Genomic DNA, 13,664 nt, shown 5'->3' with positions numbered 1-13,664 from the left:
ATTTTCCACCTGATAAGTCGGTTTTTTTATACACCATTACAAGCAACTGCATCTGTTTCGGAAACATAAACAATTAAAAGCTCACGATACTTCTGATTATTGTTCCGTATTTTTATGTCTTTATGTTATGTTTCTCGACGTATTTGTTTACTTTCTTAATTTTGAAACAAAATATGTCTTTACTGTGTTTAGTGCCGTTCCGCATTTTAGTGTATCCTACGAACTGATCAGACGCATTTCCAGGTTATGTTTTGTTTGTTTCATCAGATGTAGTAAAAATATATCAGAATTTTCAAGTGAATTAAAATGTCAAACTCAAAGCAAGGCATTTTTTATCGGTTTTCTTAAATGTTGTAGTTAAGAGATTTAAGTAGTGAAACAACCATGCATACCGTAAGAGTTTATTGAACATTAAAAGTTTAAAATGTTATTAATTAATTGAAAATGATTTTTCGAAAGGTCGTGTAGTAATCAAACTTAAGAAAGTTTGATATTTTGAAATATTTTTTTTGGAAAGCTTGATGTAATAATATTTCAAAAAAAGAAACAAATTACAATTTACTTGTTGATACGTGGGGTAGCCCAAGAGTTGGCGGTGGGTGGTGATGACTAGCTGCCTTCCCTCTAGTCTTACACTGCTAAATTAGGGACGGCTAGCACAGATAGCCCTCGAGTAGCTTTGTGCGAAATTCAAAAACAAACAAAACAGTACGTGGGAGGAATAACTGCGAGTTTGAAATTAAGATATTAGAGGACACGCTGACGAAAATATGGAAGGGTTGGAAAACTTTAATATGAAAATCGAACCCTTCGCTGACGAGGAGAATGCTTTGTTGATTGTGAAGCTACTGAAAAACAAGAAAAGTAGAACAACGTCACTCGGTAGAAAGTTCAGTATGTATAAATTCAATTCTTTGTGAAACTAACAGAGCATAAATATGTGCAAAAGTACAGAGGCCCAAAATTAAATTTCCAGGATTAAAATTTAATGATTAAATAACTGCAGACTACAAACATGCAGTTTTTCAACATCTTATAGCCCAACCCAAACTGCTTTATATTTTTTGTTTTCATTCGATTGAAAAATATCATTCAATAGAATAGGATACATACAAGAAACAACTCAATGCATTGTTTGTCTTGAAGAGACCAAGTTTTGGCATATGTATCTCAGAACGGCTGGTACAAGTATTAACACTTTTATTGATAAGTAGAGAACAATATTTTGACCTTCCTGTTAACCTGAAGATGACATAGGAAGGTTGAAACGTTGTTTTCTGCTTATCAATAAAAGTGTTAATACTCGTACCAGCCATTCTGAGATACATTTTTATTTCAATTGGGTTTCTCGTCATCAAGAACAAGTTTTGGCATAATTCCAGATACCAGTACAGAAAAGAAGTAAGTGGAAAAGTTAAGAATATTGTATTTTGCACACATGTAGCAAACATTACAAAGCTAAAGACCAGGATAATGGATGCCAATGACATTGTTACTAACTGTTGCAATGAACATGGACTAAAACTGAATATAGTTAGATGTAATATGTGAGTAGTGCACACACTGAAGTCTACTGATGTGTCAGTAAAACTGTCTGAGTTGAGCTACAAGATGGTAAAAGCTATGCAGTTCTATTTCCTTGGTTAATTATTAAACTTTAAAACAAGAAAGATAACTTTGGACCATCTTGTATTTTCCACAATGCCCTGATTGCCTGTGGTATTATAATATATATTACTGATACTATTATTGTCAGATATTGTCACAGAGTAAATAATTAATATTAACACAGAACTATGATTTTTATGATTTTTGTTCACTTTAAAAGAACCAGTAGAATATGCTAACAAAAACAATGAAGTTAGAAATGAAATATTATTTTAAAATCTTCCTTTAAAGTTTGCATGTGATTTTTATAGCTGGGTGTGACTGTATGTTTTTTATGAAGTTATAATTCTTGTTTGTTCTCGAGTTCTGAGAATTTATGAATGAACCACATCATTAAGTATAGCAGTAATTAAGTCACCTTTTCATTGTGATTAACCCTAAAATTATATATTTTGATTTTTCCAAGTACAGTCAGCAGAAGTGTGTGTGGTAAGATTTTTTTATCTCTATCACCAAAAGTGACAGAGGTTAATTTTTTACTTCTGTGTGTTTGTGAGCAGGATTTCTCAAAAACAGCTGAATGGAGTTATATAAAAGTTGATATACATTTGGACTATGACCCAACTTAGAAATGATTAGTTTTGGAGAGTCAAAGGTCAAGGTCATAAACAAAATCCCTATCTGTTAACATGACTGATTTTTCAAACTATTTTTTCTTTATAACTTGGTCAAAAAATTATCATATTTTGATGAAGCATATAGAATATTATTCCTCGTTGTCCTACCAAAAATGGTCTGTGATTGTTGCTATTGGCAGAAATGGTACATTCTGGTATGCATGTCAAGAGTTACATTCAGAAGTTACATTCTCTACAGAGTTACATTCAGAAGTGAACTAAACAAGCTTTGTAATCAGTGTATTTCAGTAAATGTGGCATTAAAGAACAGTTTACAATTCAAAGGTTATGGTGATTTTTTGTTATTATAAGTAAGGACAACTAGTCCATCTTAATGATTATAAAACTTGTAAGGACTTTTAATTCAGTTCCTCTAAGCCTAATTGAAAGGGCAAATCTCCTTAGTAATGTTGGCATATGTTTTTCACATCCAGAATTTTTCTTTGGTCTTTAATAGTAATAATACACCTAAATCTTATGGGCTATCAAGAACCATAAATCCAAGATACTATTTATCTTAACCGTTGGTTTACACACACATATATCTCTAATTCATATAAAATGCTCTTAACCATCTATTACAGTTTCATCCCATTTGACTAGTTCCTTTGATTTCCTTAACAGATTGAACACTTTCTTCTGATACAAACCCATCCAAGAGGGAACCAGCATTGTTATGTCCTTTTCGGATCAGCATAACACTAACGTGGATCTTTACAGGGTTTCTCCTGATGAATTTTGTCATCAGATACAAAGAATAGCCATAAGTAAAAGGGTGGTTGTAACCTTTTCTTTAAATTTTGTGCATGCCTTGAAATTAAGGTAGCCAAAAACTTGACACTTGAAGGTGAATAGTCTTCCAGGTGTGTGTTATTGATAATATTTATGGGATCTGGAATGATAGTCTGAACAGCTTAATTAAATTTCATCAGTTCCTAAATGAGATTCATGATAATATCAAGTTTATTTTTGAATATACTTTATCTGATGAGTGCATACAGTTTCTAGAAACTACTAAGGCTGTTGGCCAGGTGGGTTAAAGTGTTTGACTCGTAATCTGAGGGTTGCAGGTTCGAATCACCATTGCACCAAACATGCTTGCCCTTTCATCTGTGGAGGCATTATAATGTGATGGTCAATCCCACTATTCGTTGGTAAAAGAGTAGCCCAAGAGATGGCAATGGGTGGTGGTGACTAGCTACCTTCCCTCTACATGTATAAAACAGCTGGTATGGGTAGAGAAAGCATTATGTAGAGGAACAAACAATGTTTTGACCTTCTTCAGTCATCGTCAGGTTCACAAAGAAAGAAAGAGGTAACTGACCGAGAGTTGATCACATGTTTGAAGGCAGTTGTGTAATTGCACGTAGGAATATAGAGGGCATACTAAGATGTTGGATTATATTTATTAGCATAGGTATAAAGATGTTTCTTTGTATTGGTTTATTTTGGGCTTGAGATGTATAAGTAAGGCTTCTTTAATATTTCATTTGTTCATGCTTGTTTGTTTATTTGGTATTTGGGTGTTTTCTATGGTTATGTTGTGTTTATTTGATTTCCAGTGTTCAAGAATGTGTGAAGGTGACTTTTTATGTTCTTTGAATCTGGTTTCCATTTTTCTACTTGTTTCTCCAATATAGAAGTCGTGGCAGTTATCACATTGTATTTTATAAATAGTGTTAGTGTTGTGGTCAGCTATCAGTCAGGTACCTCTTTGTGAACCTGACAATGACAGAAAAAGGTGGAAACATTGTTTGCTCCTCTACATAGTGTTTTCTCTACCCATACCAGCTGTTTTATATGTATATAATTTTCTCTACAAGTGGGTTTTCTTGTCATCACAGATGCCTTCCCTCTAGTCTTACACTGCTCAATTAGGGACGGCTAGCGCAGATTGCTCTCACGTAGCTTTGTGCGAAATTCAAACAAACAAATACTAAGGCTGCATTCAGTGATAAGATGTATAGCAATGTACATTAAAAAAAAACTAAAAAGGTCACTACTTCTACATTTCACTTCTCATCATCCATTGACCATGAAGAGAGCAGTGATATTTAGTCAGATAACTAGACTTTCATGTTCGTGTAACACTCCCGGTGATTTAGCTTATACAAGGGTAGATCCTTGGGAAATTTTGAAATAAAATGGTTATTTTAAAAGTTTGTTAATAAAATATTTACCATTCATAACAAAGACAGAAGACCAGGACTCAAGAAGAAAATGTTGCTGATATAACTCCTGATGGTAGTGATATAATTTAGAATGCTGTGATGAAGCCTGGTTTATCTGTGACAGAAAAGTCTGGACACTTGGTTAACTTTCAATCAATGCTCTGAACTCCAACAATTATTGCTAGAAAAACAACTGTATAATATGTAATTTAGGAATTATAAGGAAATTTATGGTGATAGATATAGTTTGAAATATCAGTAGTGACATTGTTATCAAAAATGTTTAAGTGAAACTGGGAAAGATGTGAGAGCACTTGTTAGAACATATTTGTGTTATGACAATATATGAGGTTGACAGGAATGTAGTTACACTAAATTTATTAATGTTCTTCACCATGTTTATATTTTTGTCATATATTTATTGTCTTTTATTATTATTAATGTAATAAAGTTTCAAACAATACATAAAACTCATTGTTATTATTTTGAATTACATCATCATTTTGTTCTATTAAGACTGTCCTAGTATTAAGTAGGATGTCCACATTTTGATAAAATAATAAGGTGAAGCACTGAAAAATAATTTTTTCTTCTCTTTATTAAATAAAGCTTTATATTATCTCAATTTTTATTTCGTAGTTTCAAAATGAATTAGTTTAATTTTTCGTGTGCACTTCTCTGAGTTGCACGGCACTATATATTTTCATTTGTTGCATCTTTTTTTCTTTTGTAAGAGGTTTAAATTGCTTTACCAATTTTAAATACTTTTAGAAACCAGAATATAAAATTTCGACCTTTTATGTTCTTTCTTTATTGAAGTATCACTATATTTGTTCAACCCACATTGATACACCCCACCTATATCCTGTCTTTTAAGAAATGTGTGTAAATTTGCCTGGTGTTTCTTTTTGACATGTTTATAACCAATGGAAGGAGCAAATTCAAAACTACATAAATTAGGCAATTGTTTATTTTGTTTTAGCAGTAAAAGCTAATAAGTTGCAGTGAGAACTCTGCATTTATACAAAAAATGTTAATTCTGTGTAGTGATGGAATTTTTTTAATCTGTTTATAGGTTAGTTATAAAGCAAAATAATTTATAGTAGTTTTATTATTCAAGTGTTTGATAAATGTCATTGAGTTCTAAAATGCAATAAAGTTCTGTGAATTATTTTTGGACAATTAACACAGTGAAAAAATAGGCTAACTAAACTCTGCAGAAGGTCTCTTTGTGCTAAATGTTTTGGTTTTTATCTGTATTTTTTAAATAAAGGTAATTGAAGTGTAAGAATTAGGAACTTGTTATGTAAGAAAATGAAAATAAAGTTCAAAGTTATGTAGGAATACAGCATGTTACTCTTGTGTGATGTAACTACTTGATGTATGTGTACCTGGTTGGTTTACACCATTCTCTTGGTGGGTGATTTATTGCTTTGTTATGCTAGTAGTCATATATGGTTCATGGGGCAATAATTCAAGCTTAAAGTATGTTCAGGTGGTAATTATCACAATAACGTTGGTTATTTGGACACGTAATGCCATATTTGATCATATTTTCCACATACCCCACTTAATTAGTTTGCAAGTAACATACATATCACTGTGCTAGATTGCAAATAACTTTCATATCACTGTGCTAGATTACAAATGACATACATATGAGTAATATTATTAAAATAGTGACCTTATGAGTAAGTTGCACATCAGAAACTGGAGGAAGAATGTGTCAATATTATTCCCAAGTATTTTTCAACCTGTTTTAATATAATTAAATGTTGGTATATCAGTGTTAGGGTAATAAAATTGGTCTCATATAATGAAATATTTTATTTTCTATTGAGAACTTGTTATAGCATAGTTATAGACAATAATTATGCTCAGATTTGTTATTACACAACTATTTTATACATCTAGTAACAAGAGAAGCTATTTCTCCAGAAGAAGGACCATTTACAGTTGGTGATTTTGAAATAAAAAAAGAAAGGTTTGATGAAGAACCAAAGGAAGCTGAGGTAACCTGTGGGTTAAAAACTTTTATTCAGATCAGAGCTGAGTGATTAATTCAATTAATTGAAATAATCAGTTGTCAATGATCATTGATTATATTAACTAGTGTTACATGAAATGATTGACTGATGAAGAACCAAAGGAAGCTGAGGTAACCTGAAGGTTAAAAACTTTTATTCAGATCAGAGCTGAGTGATTAATTCAATTAATTGTAATAATCAGTTGTCAATGATCATTGATTATATTAACTAGTGTTACATGAAATAATTGACTGATGAAGAACCAAAGGAAGCTGAGGTAACCTGTGGGTTAAAAACTTTTATTCAGATCAGAGCTGAGTGATTAATTCAATTAATTGTAATAATCAGTTGTCAATGATCATTGATTATATTAACTAGTGTTACATGAAATGATTGACTGATGAAGAACCAAAGGAAGCTGAGGTAACCTGAAGGTTAAAACTTTTATTCAGATCAGAGCTGAGTGATTAATTCAATTAATTGTAATAATCAGTTGTCAATGATCATTGATTATATTAACTAGTGTTACATGAAATGATTGACTGATGAAGAACCAAAGGAAGCTGAGGTAACCTGAAGGTTAAAAACTTTTATTCAGATCAGAGCTGAGTGATTAATTCAATTAATTGTAATAATCAGTTGTCAATGATCATTGATTATATTAACTAGTGTTACATGAAATGATTGACTGATGAAGAACCAAAGGAAGCTGAGGTAACCTGAAGGTTAAAACTTTTATTCAGATCAGAGCTGAGTGATTAATTCAATTAATTGTAATAATCAGTTGTCAATGATCATTGATTATATTAACTAGTGTTACATGAAATGATTGACTGATGAAGAACCAAAGGAAGCTGAGGTAACCTGAAGGTTAAAAACTTTTATTCAGATCAGAGCTGAGTGATTAATTCAATTAATTGTAATAATCAGTTGTCAATGATCATTGATTATATTAACTAGTGTTACATGAAATGATTGACTGATGAAGAACCAAAGGAAGCTGAGGTAACCTGAAGGTTAAAAACTTTTATTCAGATCAGAGCTGAGTGATTAATTCAATTAATTGGAATAATCAGTTGTCAATGATCATTGATTATATTAACTAGTGTTACATGAAATGATTGACTGATGAAGAACCAAAGGAAGCTGAGGTAACCTGAAGGTTAAAAACTTTTATTCAGATCAGAGCTGAGTGATTAATTCAATTAATTGTAATAATCAGTTGTCAATGATCATTGATTATATTAACTAGTGTTACATGAAATGATTGACTGATGAAGAACCAAAGGAAGCTGAGGTAACCTGAAGGTTAAAAACTTTATTCAGATCAGAGCTGAGTGATTAATTCAATTAATTGGAATAATCAGTTGTCAATGATCATTGATTATATTAACTAGTGTTACATGAAATAATTGACTGTACGACTAAATGATTAATGTCACCAAAATAATTAATTGAGGTCAGTGTATTGATTGTTACTTTTTGTGATTAATCATCCAAGTAATCAAAATATTCCAGTTGTAATTACTCGTTATTGTTTTCAGTCAATTCAAAGTCCTGTTTTCTATCTTATGATTCCATAAGAATGAAGGATATAAAAATTAGAGTGTACCTTAATAGTATCTACATTATGATGAATAATTTACATCACCTTTCGTGCTTCAGAGAATGTAGTAAGTGAACTGAAGAACAAGGAAAACCTAGAAAATAAGTGTCAGGACTCTCATTTCAGAAGAGATTGAGAATTTTTGAAATACTTATTTATAAAATTACAAACTTAATAACAATTTGTTTATTATCTACATTTTGGTGACAAGTTTATTTGCATACATCAGTAGTAATGTATCTCTACAAAAAGGAATAACATGGAAATTTTGATCAAACTTAAAGAGAGTGTTAATTCAAGTTCTTGGATATCATTGAATAAAAAATCATCCATCTATATTTAATAAACCTATTAAGTCATCCAAGTAGTGGGCTATTGCTAGTGGTAGGGCAAATAGGATATTAAGTTGTATCTTCTGAAATATTTAATACAAGTCTAAAGAGGTTATACTTAAATTGTATGTATCACTGATTAAGCCACGTTTGGAGTGTTGTGTCCAGTCTTGGGTTCATTACCTCATAAGGTACTGAATTGGCATAAAGGGTTCATAGGAGGGCATCTAACTTGATATCTGGGATGGAGGTACTGTCATACGAGGATAGATTAAGAACTTGGTTTATCTTGAAAAAAAAAAGATTGTTTGGGGAATTGTTGATACATCATCCTTTCTCATATTTGATGGTAAGAATGATCAGATTAGGGGAAATAAATGTAAATTTTGGCAGAAAAGAAATCACCTTTAGCTAAGACAACTTTATTTTTCTAATAGGATATTTAGCCTCTGGAAAGACTCATCTTTGTATGTGATGGATGCAGCTAATTTGAGGGAAAGCTTGATAAATATTTGAATGATAATGAATGGCTTAAACATTTTTGGGGTTTTGTTTTATTTATTAGATAGAACAGTCTAGATGGACAAAAAGGTCCCTTGTTGTCCTTTAATACTATGTTATACCAAATTTCAGAAGCTTCCTCAGATCAAGGTCCCTTGTTGTCCTTTAATACTATGTTATACCAAATTTTAGAAGCTTCCTCAGATCAAGGTTCCTTGTTGTCCATTAATACTATGTTATACCAAATTTCAGAAGCTTCCTCAGATCAAGGTCCCTTGTTGTCCTTTAATCCTATGTTATACAAAATTTCAGAAGCTTCCTCAGATCAAGGTCCCTTGTTGTCCTTTAATACTATGTTATACCAAATTTCAGAAGCTTCCTCAGATCAAGGTTCCTTGTTGTCCTTTAATACTATGTTATACCAAATTTCAGAAGCTTCCTCAGATCAAGGTCCCTTGTTGTCCTTTAATACTATGTTATACCAAATTTCAGAAGCTTCCTCAGATCAAGGTCCCTTGTTGTCCTTTAATACTATGTTATACCAAATTTCAGAAGCTTCCTCAGATCAAGGTCCCTTGTTGTCCTTTAATACTATGTTATACCAAATTTCAGAAGCTTCCTCAGATCAAGGTCCCTTGTTGTCCTTTAATACTATGTTATACGAAATTTCAGAAGCTTCCTCAGATCAAGGTCCCTTGTTGTCCTTTAATACTGTTATACCAAATTTCAGAAGCTTCCTCAGATCAAGGTCCCTTGTTGTCCTTTAATACTATGTTATACCAAATTTCAGAAGCTTCCTCAGATCAAGGTCCCTTGTTGTCCTTTAATACTGTTATACCAAATTTCAGAAGCTTCCTCAGATCAAGGTCCCTTGTTGTCCTTTAATACTATGTTATACCAAATTTCAGAAGTTTCCTCAGATCAAGGTCCCTTGTTGTCCTTTAATACTATGTTATATCAAATTTCAGAAGTTTCCTCAGATCAAGATCCCTTGTTGTCCTTTAATACTGTGTTGTACCAAATTTCAGAAGTTTCCTCAGATCAAGGTCCCTTGTTGTCCTTTAATACTATGTTATACCAAATTTCAGAAGCTTCCTCAGATCAAGGTCCCTTGTTGTCCTTTAATACTGTTATACCAAATTTCAGAAGCTTCCTCAGATCAAGGTCCCTTGTTGTCCTTTAATACTATGTTATACCAAATTTCAGAAGTTTCCTCAGATCAAGGTCCCTTGTTGTCCTTAATACTATGTTATACCAAATTTCAGAAGTTTCCTCAGATCAAGATCCCTTGTTGTCCTTTAATACTGTGTTGTACCAAATTTCAGAAGTTTCCTCAGATCAAGGTCCCTTGTTGTCCTTTAATACTATGTTATACCAAATTTCAGAAGCTTCCTCAGATCAAGGTCCCTTGTTGTCCTTAATACTGTTATACCAAATTTCAGAAGCTTCCTCAGATCAAGGTCCCTTGTTGTCCTTTAATACTATGTTATACCAAATTTCAGAAGTTTCCTCAGATCAAGGTCCCTTGTTGTCCTTTAATACTATGTTATACCAAATTTCAGAAGTTTCCTCAGATCAAGATCCCTTGTTGTCCTTTAATACTGTGTTGTACCAAATTTCAGAAGTTTCCTCAGATCAAGGTCCCTTGTTGTCCTTTAATACTATGTTATACCAAATTTCAGAAGCTTCCTCAGATCAAGGTCCCTTGTTGTCCTTTAATACTATGTTATACCAAATTTCAGAAGCTTCCTCAGATCAAGGTCCCTTGTTGTCCTTTAATACTATGTTATACCAAATTTCAGAAGTTTCCTCAGATCAAGGTCCCTTGTTGTCCTTAATACTATGTTATACCAAATTTCAGAAGCTTCCTCAGATCAAGGTCTCTTGTTGTCCTTAATACTATGTTATGCCAAATTTCAGGAGGTTCCTCAGATCAAGGTCCCTTGTTGTCCTTTAATACTATGTTATGCCAAATTTCAGAAGCTTCCTCAGATCAAGGTCCCTTGTTGTCCTTTAATACTATGTTATACCAAATTTCAGAAGCTTCCTCAGATCAAGGTCCCTTGTTGTCCTTAATACTATGTTATACCAAATTTCAGAAGTTTCCTCAGATCAAGATCCCTTGTTGTCCTTAATACTGTGTTGTACCAAATTTCAGAAGTTTCCTCAGATCAAGGTCCCTTGTTGTCCTTAATACTATGTTATACCAAATTTCAGAAGCTTCCTCAGATCAAGGTCCCTTGTTGTCCTTTAATACTATGTTATACCAAATTTCAGAAGTTTCCTCAGATCAAGGTCCCTTGTTGTCCTTTAATACTATGTTATACCAAATTTCAGAAGCTTCCTCAGATCAAGGTCTCTTGTTGTCCTTTAATACTATGTTATGCCAAATTTCAGAAGCTTCCTCAGATCAAGGTCCCTTGTCCTTTAATACTATGTTATGCCAAATTTCAGAAGCTTCCTCAGATCAAGGTCCCTTGTTGTCCTTTAATACTATGTTATACCAAATTTCAGAAGCTTCCTCAGATCAAGGTCCCTTGTTGTCCATTAATACTATGTTATACCAAATTTCAGAAGCTTCTTCAGATCAAGGTCCCTTGTTGTCCTTTAATACTATGTTATCCCAAATTTCAGAAGCTTCCTCAGATCAAGGTCCCTTGTCCTTTAATACTATGTTATACGAAATTTCAGAAGCTTCCTCAGATCAAGGTCCCTTGTTGTCCTTTAATACTATGTTATACCAAATTTCAGAAGCTTCCTCAGATCAAGGTCCCTTGTTGTCCTTTAATACTATGTTATACCAAATTTCAGAAGCTTCCTCAGATCAAGGTCCCTTGTTGTCCTTTAATACTATGTTATACCAAATTTCAGAAGCTTCCTCAGATCAAGGTCCCTTGTTGTCCTTTAATACTATGTTATACCAAATTTCAGAAGTTTCCTCAGATCAAGGTCCCTTGTTGTCCTTTAATACTATGTTGTACCAAATTTCAGAAGCTTTCTCAGATCAAGGTCCCTTGTTGTCCTTTAATACTATGTTGTACCAAATTTCAGAAGCTTTCTCAGATCAAGGTCCCTTGTTGTCCTTTAATACTATGTTGTACCAAATTTCAGAAGCTTCCTCAGATCAAGGTCCCTTGTTGTCCTTTAATACTATGTTATACCAAATTTCAGAAGCTTCCTCAGATCAAGGTCCCTTGTTGTCCTTTAATACTATGTTATACCAAATTTCAGAAATTTCCTCAGATCACTCCTCCATAGTAACTTATTTTACTGCAATGGCAAGTGGAGGTATTCTGAAGGTAAACAATGATGCTACTATTAAACATCAAGTGTTTGGTTCTGAAAAGCACTTCACTGGCTCATTGGTAGGTCTGGAGGCATATAGTGCTAAAATTGTGGTTTTGATAGCCATGGTGGCTAGGTCACAGATAATCTATTGTACAGCATAACAACAACACAGAAATTTGATTTAAATAAAAATAAACCTACTAAATAAAGTAGGTTCCAGAAGTTATTCTAGTGAAATACAAAACTAAACATTAACTGAATTATTTTTATTCTGAGCATGCAAATCACCCTTCACTGAGAGTGATATACTAACATGCAAGTGATTACAGGACCAGGTCTAAAGTACAGGGTATCCAAGTGTAAGAATTAATGGTTAGCCATCCTGTTATAATACATATGAAATTATATGTAAGAGAAATAGGGAGATTAGAAACAAAAAATAAAATCATTCATAATGCATCTGAAACAATTTTAGAAATGTCTTACCAAGTTTTCAATCATAAAAAAAAAAGGAAGGAGATTTGATAATATTGACACAAAAGAAAATCTACTTACAAAATTCTAGTAACATTAAATTTTCTTGTAGTGTCATTGGCTCACTCTTCTGTGAGGTGCTTTGAAATCACAACAGTGATTTAGATTTTTTTGTGGTTACAAGGTCAGTCAATTTAACTGACCTTGCATAGAATTAGAGAAAATAACATGAAATATAAAGTTTTACTGAAAACAAGCATTTGAAATGCACCTACAAGGTTTTAAAGACTACACAAATGAGAGATTTTTGAGATGAAGAAAAGTATTTTTAAGCTGAACTTAAAAATCACATTGCATGTGGACTAGTAAAAAAACAAAACTCAACATATTCATGGCCACATCTTAGTTTATTAAGAATATTTAACTGTAAAACTCAGGTTTGTGATTTTTTTTATCCTTTTCCTCAATCTCTTTTTCAGCTCATCCTTCCTGGTTACGAGAGTAATCATTTTAACTATTTTTGATATTTGGGTACTTGTGAATCAATTTTTCTTTACGTGCCCACTGTAGAGATAGGATGTTTCACAAGATAGCTTGAAGGTTACTTATCTTGTGATAAATTGCTTCATAAACGTGTCTGTTCCAGACCGTTCCAGCAGAAGGGGATTGCTGCTCATCCCTGCTATACCTTGATTGAGTAACCTGATATGGTCTGCTTTTCAAAGTAAGGTTTTGTGGTCACCAATTGCACTGTCCCCAGTGATGATGTTCCTCTGGGCTATCCATTGCATTGTTGCCTTCCTTTCCTTGAGTGCAATACAGGAATCTTTATCATTTTCTATTTCCAAACTGTTAGGGTTGTTGACCATGGAGGCAACCTCCCAAATGAGTTCCAAAAGAACAGATTAGAGCCATTCAGTTGAGTGTAGGGTGGCAATGGTCTGTTGGTGTAGATATGACATGGCCTCCTTGCTGGTTGA

At 32.9% G+C, this 13,664-nt stretch overlaps 1 pseudogene across 1 annotated transcript in view; it reads left to right on the top strand.

Annotated features, from left to right (window-relative positions):
- Positions 1-204: 204 nt before the first annotated feature.
- Positions 205-13,664, top strand: part of LOC143230918 (uncharacterized) — a 33,902-nt pseudogene continuing 20,442 nt past the window's right edge. Inside the window, exons 1-2 of the transcript XR_013016692.1 lie at positions 205-894; positions 6,371-6,468. The product of XR_013016692.1 is annotated as an uncharacterized LOC143230918 (transcript). The remainder of the gene's footprint in view (positions 895-6,370; positions 6,469-13,664) is intronic.

Source organism: Tachypleus tridentatus, chromosome 1 (genome assembly GCF_004210375.1).
Source record: "Tachypleus tridentatus isolate NWPU-2018 chromosome 1, ASM421037v1, whole genome shotgun sequence".
NCBI lineage: Eukaryota > Metazoa > Arthropoda > Merostomata > Xiphosura > Limulidae > Tachypleus > Tachypleus tridentatus.
This window is presented reverse-complemented; position numbering and strand designations above follow the sequence as displayed.